General features: G+C 43.8%; 3 pseudogenes; 2 read left to right on the top strand and 1 right to left on the bottom strand.

The window, feature by feature from the left end:
- The first annotated feature begins 6285 nt into the window (after positions 1 to 6285).
- On the top strand, positions 6286 to 7071 carry LOC139006310 (translationally-controlled tumor protein-like; annotated as a pseudogene).
- Positions 7072 to 10244: 3173 nt separating this feature from the next.
- LOC139007957 (5S ribosomal RNA) lies at positions 10245 to 10353 on the bottom strand (annotated as a pseudogene).
- Positions 10354 to 12129: 1776 nt separating this feature from the next.
- Positions 12130 to 12237, top strand: LOC139007968 (5S ribosomal RNA; annotated as a pseudogene).
- The last annotated feature ends 114 nt before the right edge of the window (positions 12238 to 12351 follow it).

The following is a 12351-nucleotide window of genomic DNA, read 5'->3' as shown; positions in this document are numbered from 1 at the left end:
AGATTATTTGACAACCAAAAAGTAAAAAAAATAAAATAAAATCAGGAGTAAGGTCTCTTGAGAATACTATAGAATTTAGGGGAAACTTACCTAAATGCAAAATATTCAACCTAGACAGCCAAAACACAGGGATCGGACATTGTATAGCAAAGGGTAGCTGACCTAGATGAGAAAAATAATTCAGAGACTGATTGGAAGTATCTGAGTTTACTTTCTAAATGCTCTGAAGGAAAATGGAGAGTGTGAACTGTTTTCTAAGAAGATGTGGGGTGACAGCATGCAAGCTTTCCCATGCACATCTCTCACTGACCTACACTGACAGTCCTCTTTGGAGGGTAAAATGCCTGGTTGAAGAGTAGAATCTTCGTTAAGCAGAAGACTTGGAAGCGCCGGGGCAATATGAATGTTTAGAAAGAACTCAGCACTTTGCTTTTTCAAAAAAACCATTCGGATACCAAACACCTGCCCTGACCACCTTGCAACACACACACACACACACACACACACACACACACACAGTATGTGGCTAATACAAGAGGGAGCAGGAAAACAAAATAAAGCTTCCTCACCCTGGCCGGTTGCTCAATGGTTAGAGCATAAGCCCTCGGGCTGAAGGGTCTCGGGTTCAATTCTGGTCAAGGGCACGTACCTTGGTTGCAGGCTGAATCCCTGGCCCCGTCAGGGAGCATGTGGGAGGCAACCAATCGATGTGTCTCTCTCACATCGATGTTTCTCTCCCTGTCTCTCCTCTCCCTTCCACTCTCTCCAAAAAAAAATGGAAAAAATATCCTGGGGTGAGGATTAACAAACAAACAAAAAAATCCAAATCACTAAATTGGGTTCATGGCCTTTCTTCATAGCTTAGCCAGATGAGAATGTTCTATTTCAATTATATTTTGCAAACTGACTTTAAATCAGACACTCCCACTCGGCACTCAGTGTTGACCTAGGGAGGAGATGAGAGCCGCTTTCACTGCTGAGAGAGTCAGAAATCATTCTTGTCCAGACCCTAACCAGCCGTGGGCAAACTACGGCCTGTGGGCCGGATCCGGCCCGTTTGAAATGAATAAAACTAAAAAAAAAAAAGACCGTACCCTTTTATGTAATGATGTTTACTTTGAATTTATATTAGTTCACACAAACACTCCATCCATGCTTTTGTTCCGGCCCTCCGGTCCAGTTTAAGAACCCATTGTGGCCCTCGAGTCAAAAAGTTTGCCCACCCCTGAACCCCTTCCTTCTCAGTCCTGACAGCCTCAGCGTTAGTGAGGTTTGCTGCCTGCAGAGGGCGTTAAAAGTGGAAGAGCAATGTTGCTTTTTCATTTTCCCTCTCCAGGGCCAAGTTAAATTCCGGACAACCACATACAGTGGGGATTTTTGTTTTCTTTCTTCCATCCCCAGTCCGGGTGGCGGCAGAGCTCAAAGAGTAGTCTGTTCTGGGGAAAAGACGGCGTCTGCCTCTCTCCCAAACCAGCCCTGATCAAATCCCAAGCAGCCGGTCCTTAGATAACAAGACTGAGAAACCCGAAACCAACAGCTCTGACTCTCATCAGTGCCCAGCATCACCGTCTGGAAACCGAGACATGTTGCTGAGATGCCACAGTGATTGAGTGTTAAGTGGCATGGCTGGGGTTCTCTCACTGGAGTTTATAGCCTGGACCTATGAACTTAGACAAAGAAGGTTTTCAGAAAGTCTGTATTGGGTTTGAGCACTTGAGCTGTTTTGTGGCACTCTGCACATGTACTGGCCTTTAGGATCATTGTTCTCCCTTAGCAAAGCCATAAGGTAGGTTAATCCAGCCTTGCTGTCCCCTGGGCGGGTTGCCTGCAGCCATCCCAGCAGGTGAGTGCATTCAATTGTGTTTGAGGCAAGGAAAGGAATATCCATACTCCATTTCTGCTTTATTAGGGGAAGGCATCCTTAAATGAATGGGCTCAAGAAGAGGCAGAGCCTCATATGAATGGGGAAAAGAACATTTTCCATGATTACGGATTATAGAATGTAGAACCGACAAGCCCTACTAAGGACTGGAGAAGTTGTGAAGTCAGAGGCCTAGAGCTTATCCTGAAAATGCTGAGAACACCCTCAAGTGCTACAGAAGGTGGTGCCAGAGAGCTAAGGCATGCAAGCAAGCTGCCCCTGAGTCCACCATCTGTGCAGCCTCACAAAGGGGAGTGTGTGTACACCTGTGTGTGTTTGTACTTGTGGGGACCAAGCTTGTGGGATGTATTCTTGGGAGAAAAGAAGGAAATACAAAGAGTTCACTCAAAAGTATGGGCACTAAGGACCAAGGGCCTGGAGCTGTGGGGAGCCTCATAGCTTCTAACATCAAACAGGTGCCAGGACTTGGGAAGCTACTCTGAGTTGTGGGTCCTTATGCCTTAGCTTCAGCTGCAAGCCCTTCACCATTATTTGTAGTAGCATACTGCAGAGTGCAAACAGGAGAGAGTGTCTTTCTGGAGAAGGGTGAGAATGATATTCTAGTGGGGTTTACTGGTCAGAGAGAGGTGGGGCTGGCTTCAGGGAAGGCTCATTTAGCCTTTGTTTCAGCACCAGCTAATGAACAAGCAAGAGTGCTACTCACCCTTTCTCTTTGTAGGTCTCCCAGCAACAAAGCAAACCTGAGTGGAGGGAAAGAATTGGTATTACTCAGTTGAAAAACCCACAAGTCAAAGTGATTTTTTGACTTGGATAATTGTCTACTGACTTGATGGGGAATCCTTTACTCTGGGGCCGTGGTCGGCAAAGTGCAGCTCCCGAGTCACATGCGGCTCTTTGGCCCCTTGAGTGTGGCTCTTCCACAAAATACCACATGCGGGTGTGCGTACAGTGCGATTGAAACTTTGTGGCTCATGCGCAGAAGTCGGTTTTCAGATTAATATATATATATATATATTTTTTATTTTTTATTAAAATATATTTTATTGATTTTTTTACAGAGAGGAAGGGAGAGAGATAGAGAGTCAGAAACATCGATGAGAGAGAAACATCGATCAGCTGCCTCCTGCACATCTCCCACTGGGGATGTGCCCGCAACCCAGATACATGCCCCCGACCGGAATCGAACCCGGGACCCTTCAGTCCGCAGGCCGACGCTCTATCCACTGAGCCAAACCGGCCTCGGCTAATATATATATATATTAATCCTCACCCAAGGATATTTTTTCCATTGGTTTTTAAAGTGGAAGGGAGGGGGAGAGACAGAGAGAAACATTGATGTGAGAGAGACACATCAATTGGTTGCCTCCCACATGCACCTCAGGGGTGCAGGGATCAATCATGCAACCAAGTAGTAACCTTGACCGGAATCGAACTGGGACCCTTCAATCTGCAGGCTGACGCTCCAACCACTGAGCAAACCCGGCTAGGGCTTAAATATATTTTTATTGACTTTAGAGAGGAAGGGAGAGGGTGAGAGAGATAGAAACATCAATGATGAAAGAGAATCATTGGTCGGCCACTTCCTGCATGGCCCACACTGGAGATTGAGTCCACAACCCAGGCATGTACCCTGATGGGAATTGAACCATGACCTCCTGGTTCATAGGTTGATGCTCAATGATGCTCAATCACTGAGCCATGCTGGCCGAGCTACACCTTTACTTTCTTGGCTGCAATGTCCTGTTTGGGTTTGATTGTGCTTTGATGCACACAGGTGAATGAACCCCTCTTGTTCGGTAACAATGGAGAAAGTAAGGCTTGGTCAGAGCTCATAAAATTCCATCATCCGGACAGATGGACTCATGGAAGGAAGGAATAGGAAAAAAGACCTTTTCAGTAAAGAGCAAAGCAGGCAGCATTGATGGGGCAGGGGGAGAGGAAGGGAGGAAGGGAAGAGAAGAATTGTCATGTGGTTGGATGAGTTATAGATGTGCTGAGAGTGAGCTCAGAGTTTCCAGGTGAACTTCCAGGGAAACAACATGTGCAAAGGGGAAAAAAAAAAAAGCACTGGATCTAAAGTTAGGAAGCCTGAGTTTAAGTCCCATATAAGATACAAGTCACTGACATCACTTTTTAAAAAACTGATTTTTAGAGAGAAAAGAAGAGAGTAGGAGAGAGAAATATTGACATGAGAGTGTAACATTGATTGACTGCCTCCTGCACATACCCCAAAGGCAGATCAAACTGCAACCTGGGCATGTGCCCTGACCAGGAATCCAACCAGCAACCTTTCGTTGGAGGGATGATGCCCAACCAACTGAACCACACCAGCCAGGGCATTTGAGCAAGTTATTTAAAACCTCTAAGCCCATTTTCTTTCTTTCTTTCTTTTTAAATATATTTTTATTGATTTTTTACAGAGAGGAAGGGAGAGGGATAGAGAGTCAGAAACATCGATGAGAGAGAAACATCGATCAGCTGCCTCCTGCACACCCCCGACTGGGGATGTGCCCGCAACCAAGGTACATGCCCTTGACCGGAATTGAACCTGGGACCCTTGAGTCCGCAGGCCAATGCTCTATCCACTGAGCCAAACCGGTCAGGGCCATTTTCTTATCTGTAAAATGAAATCAATGAAACCTGCAACTTTTGGTATGAATAATTTACATGTGTTGAAAGAGACAAAACAGCCTGACCAGTGTGTTCAGTGGTTAGAACATCAGTCTGCATACCAAAGGGTCTCGGGTTTGATTCCCATCAAGGACATGTGCCTGAGTTGCAGGGTCGATGGTTCTTGTTGGGGCACATGTGAGAGGCAACCAATCGGTATGTCTTTTTCACATCGATGTTTCTCTTTTCTCTATCTCCCTTCTACTCTCTTAAAAAAAAAAAATAGGAAAAAATATCCTTGGGTGAGGATTAACAAAAGAAAGGAAGAAAGAGAGAGAGAGAGAGAGAGAGAGAGAGAGAGAGAGAGAGAGAGAGAGAGAAGGAAAGAAAGAAAGAAAGAAAGAAAGAAAGAAAGAAAGAAAGAAAGAAAGAAAGAAAGAAAAGGAAGGGAGAAAGAGAGATACAGCAAATAAATACTTGCCAAGATGACCATGACCATGGCACTTGGGATAGCTTTAGCACTATTCTTTCTCTCTTAGAAATTCTCTCAAAAGAATTCAATCCTCCCATGTCTCAGTCTAAAACATTGGCTTAGTGATGGCCCAGAGATCCTATTGACTTATCATCAGAATTTCCACTATCAAGATATCTACATGAGATACATTTGATTAGCTGAGAGGCTCCTGAAGTAAAAAAGGAGATTGAAGGTCTGTGTGGGCATAAGTGATTATGACCAGAGAAAGAGACCTCTGGATACAATGGAAAGAAGACCAGAGACTAAAAATCTGGTTCTAGTTCTGATTCCATCACTCACTTGTCATGTGAACTTGGTGCAGGTTATCTTAAGAAATGGAGCTTATGAATTTTGTTTGCTATTCTCATTTGGTTGTGATATAGATGTAAAAATGCTCTGTAAGCTCAAAGGTGTCACATTATAACAGAGACATCAGGTTTTAGGAAATGGGAAGGGTGCTGGGCTCATAGAGTTACTTATATTCTGATATCCACATAGACCAGAATAAAAAGTGCTCTGGATACAAGACTTCTGCTACTATACCTAATGGTCACTGGACACCTTTTCCTTTGAATTCTCTACAAACCAGAATTTGCTGGTACCTCAGCTGCCCTTGGCCCATTTTAGAACGCTTCGCTTGACCTCTCTAACAAAGCCACTGTAATTTTGGAGAAGAACCTTTATGGTTTGACCTGCCATCTTTGTGGTTTGACCTGACTCTGGCATTCTTGATAAGCTAAAGACATGATAGAAATTCTTTTTTCTCATCAAGTGTGATTTCTACAATGTGACCCTGGGCCATTCTGAGTCAGGTGGCAGGGCTAAAGTGGGAGAGCAAAAGGCAGTGAAAATCATCAGAACGACCAGTGAGTGTCCAGTTAACTTGACACGACAAAGAACAGACATTGGTGGTAATATTATGCCACCAAAATTTGTCACCATGAATACCTCCACCCGCATGCTTATCTCTGGACCTGAGGAGGATGACAGCTAGGACTGAGCATGGAATTTGAGTCTCAAAAGTCCAGATCCTCTGCTGCTGTGAAATCACTAGGAGTCAAAAAAGGATTTGGAGCAAGCAGTCTGAACACAGGATCTGGGTGTGAGGGGTATCTTAGTGCTGAGGAGGCAACCACAACAGGAAAGAGAAGAAAAGAGGGAAAGAGTAGAGCCACAAGAAATGATCTGTTCAAGGCTCCCCCTGAGTGCTGCTTCGGCTGCTCTGCGCTCACTTGGAGCTCAGGACTCCTGTTAAGCCAGTGTCCCAGTTTCCATCATCTACCGGTACCTCACCAGCTGAGATGAGATGTTCTCTGACATCTACAAGATCTGGGAGATCAAAAATAGGCTGTGTCTGAAAGTGGAGGGGAAAATGGTCAGTAGGACAGAGGGTAACATGGATGACTCGCCCATGGGTGGAAATGCCTCCACTTTACCCAAGGGTGAAGGTACTGAAAGCACAGTCATCACTGGTGTTGATCTTGTCAAGAACCATCATTTGCAGGAAATCAACTTCACAAAAAACCAGCTTACATGAACTATATAAAAGATTACATGAAATCCGTCAAAGGGACACTTGAAGAACAGAGACCAGAAAGAGCAAAGTCTTTCCAGGGGCTTCAGAACAAATCAAGCACATCCTTGCTAATTTCAAAAACTACCAGTGCTGTGGCTCAGTGGTTGAGCGTCGACCTATGAACCGGAGGTCATGATTCAATTCCTGGTCAGGGCACATGCCTGGGTTGAGGGCTTGATCCCCAGAAGGGGGCATGCAGGAAGCAGCCGATCAATGATTCTCATCATTGATGTTTCTATCTCTCTCTCCCTCTCCCTTGCTCTCTCTGAAATCAATAAACAAACAAAAAACTATTAGTGCTTGATTGATGAAAACTTGAATCCACATGGCATGGTTGCTCTGCTGGACCACCATGAGGATGGTGTGATTCCATATATGATTTTCTTTAAGGATGGTTTAGCAATGGAACATGTTAACAAATTTGGCAATTTGGATCTATCATCTGTCATCATATCTGGCTGCTGCTTTTCATCTGTACACCTGGACTAGGACAAATGGACTGATGTTATCTTGAGATCTTCATTTCTTTTGACCTTGATTTATTTGTAGTGGAGCCATTGTTTTTAAGAAAAATATGTCATGTAGTTTGTCTAAAAAGAAAATGCATTTAAACTAAAAAAAAAAAAAAAGGCTATAACAAGTGATGAGGAGGGCACAGAATTGGAAGATCTAAAGCAGGGGTCCTCAAACTACGGCCCGCAGGCCACATGCAAATACAAATATTGTATTTGTTCCCGTTTTGTTTTTTTACTTCAAAATAAGATATGTGCAGTGTGCATAGGAATTTGTTCACAGTTTTTTTTTAAACTATAGTCCGGCCCTCCAACGGTCTGAGGGACAGTGAACTGGCCCCCTGTTTAAAAAGTTTGAGGACCCCTGATTCTAAAGTGATCACTTTCCTTTTCTAAATTTCTTTGGAATTCACTTTTTGGACCAGAAACTCAGCCTTTAAAGTGTCAGATTTGTTTTTCTGTGGGATATATTTTCTCCTCAACTAATGCGGCATGTTCTGTTTTACATCTCCCCTAGTTTCCACATAATAGATACTTCAAGGGTTTGGTTGATTGAAGTGATCGCATATGTTCTCTCAGCGGGGGCTAGTCTTGAGGCCTATTTCCATGACAAAATCCTGAAAGTGACTCAGCCTTATATCCAGTCATGCAGATTGGTATCCCCAATGAGAGAGAGAGACTCTATTTACAGGGACCCTGGTCACCTCCCACCTGCCTCAGCTAAGCTTGAGCATGCTGGCTGCTTCTGCCTTGGTCTTTTGGAGAGAAAAAGCATGGGAAGTGCACACAGCTGTGGTTTGGAACGTCACAGAGACATTTCCCTGGGGCTATTTATTATTAGAGAATTGTCCTTCAGGTTCACCTTTTGCTAAACAACTACACTGAAAGTTCTGGGGAATGTTCACTCCAAGTGCTACCTTCATCCTCAAACATTACTGAATGCCAAATGGGCCTTGTGCTATGAAGAGGAGCAGAGTTTGCCACCCCCAAATATGCTACTTCTGGGATACTGATTATTTTAGGCTGGTTACTTTTAGGAAGGAGCACACCTGGGGGAAGTCTGAAAACCAAGTAAAAGTTATCCCTTGTAAAAGGACATTTACATTTATAAAGGAAATCTCCATTTGTAATGGTGTCCCCTTCACTGTACCAGGCCTGCCCTCACTAACACGGGAGAAGGCATGGTCTTACATCTACTTAACAGTCTTACCCTTGCTTACTGTGCTTGTCCTGGTAACCTCCCTTAACTGACTCTCCAACCCCAACATCTTTATCTTTAGCTGAAGGTGACATTTAAAAGGCGGTGGCTTCCACCATTTTGGTTACTCAGCTTTCCTGGGTGTCTCCCATGTATACAAAAGGTATAAAGATTATTCAGCTTTAATGTCTTTTCTCCTGCTAATCTGTCTTGTGTTAATTTGGTCATTAGCTCAGCCAGAAGAACTTGAAGGGTAGAGAATAATTTTTTCTCCCAGACATGCTACATAGTGAGGATGCAAAGTTCCCACTTTCGAAGCCTCACAGTGAGTTGGGATAACAAGGTTTACACTCAAAAGTGAGTCTGAAAAAGAAAGTGAGTCTGTACACATCACTGGGTGGGGCCACTGTAAATTCTTCTAAAGCTCCAAGGAGGGTGGGATTGCTCAGGATTGGGCTGGTCCAACAAAGCTTCATAGAACCCAAAATGGAACTTGAAGAAAGGGTCAAAACTGACCAACTAGAAAAGAAAATGTGTTGAAAGGCAGTGAATAAGCTCATTATAGCTGAGGCAGGTTTCAGATGGTCACAAAGTTGTAAGAGGTTTTGGAAGACCTTGAATTCAGATTTACAGTTTGTGTTTTATTTATCTTTATGTATTTTTTATTGATTTAAGAGAGGAAGAGAAAGGGAGAGAGAGATAGAAACATTCATGATGAGAGAGAATCAATAATCGGCTGCCTCCTGCACACTCCACATTGGGGATTGAGCCAGTGAGCCAGAAAGCCAGCAATCCGGGCATGTGTCCTGAGCAGGAATCAAACCATGACCTCCGGGTTCATAGGTCAATGCTCAACCACTGGGTCACGTCAGCCCTTTCCTAAGGATTTTAAGGGTGGAGAGTTTAGGGGCGGTCCCAAAGGGAAGATCTCAATAGAATATTCAGCAGTTTTTCAGGTGTGTCCTTTCAGGGTTGTGGTCTCCACTGATTGATTGGCCCAGCACCAGGGCAGGGGGTCATTATTCAATGCAGCTGGTCCTGATATCAGCTGGGGCTGGTTTTGTGTTGGGGTCCAGCCCCAGCAGGTCCAGGGGTTCCCAAAGGTGTGGACAGAGTCTCGAAGAAGGAATGACACGCAGACAGCATTCAGTTGATCAGCATAGCGAGGTTCTCTCTTTTTTTTTTTTCCAGCCAGGTTCTGTTCTTTATTCTCCTGTTACATCTGTATTTATACCAGTTGATTTTAATCCTATCCATTCTATTCCAAAGGTTAGGGCGTTTGTTATCTCCATCCCAAGGTTGTTCGTAGTTAAAGTGATTAATTACCCTCCTGGCACTTAGTTAAGGGGTTTTACTGATTCCCTTCCTTAGTCTTGTTAATCCCTAACTCCAGGGAAAAATCCTCACCCAGGGAAACAACCTTTCTGGGGAGGTGGTCCTGTTTAAAACACATAGCGCTAAGAGGGGGAGCAAACATATGCCATATACGCCAGGTCCCTTGAAACATAAGCTGTGCAAATGTTTCTTCTCTGCAGCGACTGTGTCAAGCAGCAAGGGTGGACCGGCTTCCGGCAAATTCCCCTTTTTATTTTTTAAATGATAGCGTGTGCAAATCAGCGGCCACCTCTCGGATTGGGTTGTTTAAGACTCGGAAGACCTGTTTGTGACTTTGCCAACAGGTCAGTCCGAGGCTTAACCCTATATCGGCTCCCCACAGTCTCACCCTTCTTTTATTTTTTAAGCTACTATAATGAAAGTTTTTAAGCATCAAGAACAAAAAGCTACCATAATGAAAGTAAAACTGAAGCATCAAGAACTAAAAGCTACCATAATGAAAGTAAAACTGAAGCATCAAGAACGAAACTCTGGCTATTAAAACAATAACAAGACAATGCCAATGCAAAACCCAAAACATTTTAAAACTTAAACATAACATTTTTTTTTTTTCTTTAAGCCTACGGCACCTGGTATTCCCAGGCGGTCTCCCATCCAAGTACTAACCAGGCCCGACCCTGCTTAGCTTCCGAGATCAGGCGCGTTCAGGGTGGTATGGCCGTAGACAAACATATCATTTTTAAAACTAGTAAGAATAATAAAACAATGGCAATGCAAAACAGCAATAAGTGAGTTTCTGCTAAATGAAAGTTTCTTTTGCTGATTTACTCAGAGTCCTCGGACTTGGCTGAGCGAGTAGCTTCCACTTCTTGCTTTTCTACCATCTGCTGGGCCTCAGTTGTTAACTTCTTCAGCTGACCCCATGTTGGCACCTCAGTCCCTTGCATAGCCTTCCTTTTCTTCTTTTTTCTGCTTTTCTGTCATCGGGGCAACTCTAAGTCTTTGGAACGATGGGACAAGGAGCTTCTCTGGGTCCATTGTGGTGACACCCGTAATGTTCTGGTACCCAATTTGTCTGCACTGCTCCTTCTGGAAAGATACAAAACACAACCTCTTCCCCACATCATTACTAGATCTGGTAAAATTCTTGTCTGGTTTGTGTATCCTTCTACCAGGCTGAGTCGGCAGAGGCTATTGTACAGGAGGCCCGATGCCTTTTGGCTGCTGTACAACCCTCTGCATTGTATTTTTAAAAAAATTTAACAGATAACATTCTTCCGTTAAAAGATCAATAAAGATTCCCCTAGGTAAGCTCCCCCCACCCCCAACACTCAGGACGGATAGGACTCCACCGAAGGGTGCTGCAGACCCCCCTATAGAGGATAAGTAGGGTAAGAAGGTGGATAGTACAGAGCTTAGATTGAGAAGATGTGCCATACTGAGTCCAAAGAAAGAAGACTCTGTATTGATCTTTAGATTGAGAAGATGTGCCATACTGAGTCTAAAGAAAAAAGACTCCGTATTGATCTTTTAACACATGTTTGCTAGCCGAGGAGTTAAGGTTACTCCCAGTCAGACGGAACGTTTTATACAAGAAGTATGTCCATGCTTTTCTGAGGAAGGAAAGGTAAATGTAAAGGCATGGGAGAAGGTAGGCCCAAGGAGCCTTATCCTTAACCCCACTGCAGCCTTTCCACCCCGGGGAAAGTGCAGGATTGGCACACTCTCCCTGGGGTAATAGATCAGGACTCAGGTAATAGCGGAAAGCGCCAATCCTACTCTTAAAATGGATACAAGAGAGCATTTGGGGTTTTTCTTTTTAATGCCTGCTTTGGATTGAGTAAATGCATTTTACTTAGTTTTAACACATCAAAGTTAGCTCTTGATACAAAAAGAAAAACTGACAATTCCATCAATATAAACCTTTTCTATAAAAACAAAAAAGGGGGAGAAGAATGTTATATGTTAAATTTTTTTAAAAATACAATGCAGAGGGTTGTACAGCCGCCAAAAGGCATCGGGCCTCCTGTACAATAGCCTCTGCCGACTCAGCCTGGTAGAAGGATACACAAACCAGACAAGAATTTTACCAGATCTAGTAATGATGTGGGGAAGAGGTTGTGTTTTGTATCTTTCCAGAAGGAGCAGTGCAGACAAATTGGGTACCAGAACATTACGGGTGTCACCACAATGGACCCAGAGAAGCTCCTTGTCCCATCGTTCCAAAGACTTAGAGTTGCCCCGATGACAGAAAAGCAGAAAAAAGAAGAAAAGGAAGGCTATGCAAGGGACTGAGGTGCCAACATGGGGTCAGCTGAAGAAGTTAACAACTGAGGCCCAGCAGATGGTAGAAAAGCAAGAAGTGGAAGCTACTCGCTCAGCCAAGTCCGAGGACTCTGAGTAAATCAGCAAAAGAAACTTTCATTTAGCAGAAACTCACTTATTGCTGTTTTGCATTGCCATTGTTTTATTATTCTTACTAGTTTTAAAAATGATATGTTTGTCTACGGCCATACCACCCTGAACGCGCCTGATCTCGGAAGCTAAGCAGGGTCGGGCCTGGTTAGTACTTGGATGGAGACCGCCTGGGAATACCAGGTGCTGTAGGCTTAAAGAAAAAAAAAATGTTATGTTTAAGTTTTAAAATGTTTTGGGTTTTGCATTGGCATTGTCTTGTTATTGTTTTAATAGCCAGAGTTTCGTTCTTGATGCTTCAGTTTTACT

This window comes from Myotis yumanensis, unplaced genomic scaffold (assembly GCF_028538775.1).
Source record: "Myotis yumanensis isolate MYYU_CA2020_CCGP unplaced genomic scaffold, mMyoYum1.0.hap1 SCAF_3, whole genome shotgun sequence".
NCBI classification, from domain to species: domain Eukaryota; kingdom Metazoa; phylum Chordata; class Mammalia; order Chiroptera; family Vespertilionidae; genus Myotis; species Myotis yumanensis.
This window is presented reverse-complemented; position numbering and strand designations above follow the sequence as displayed.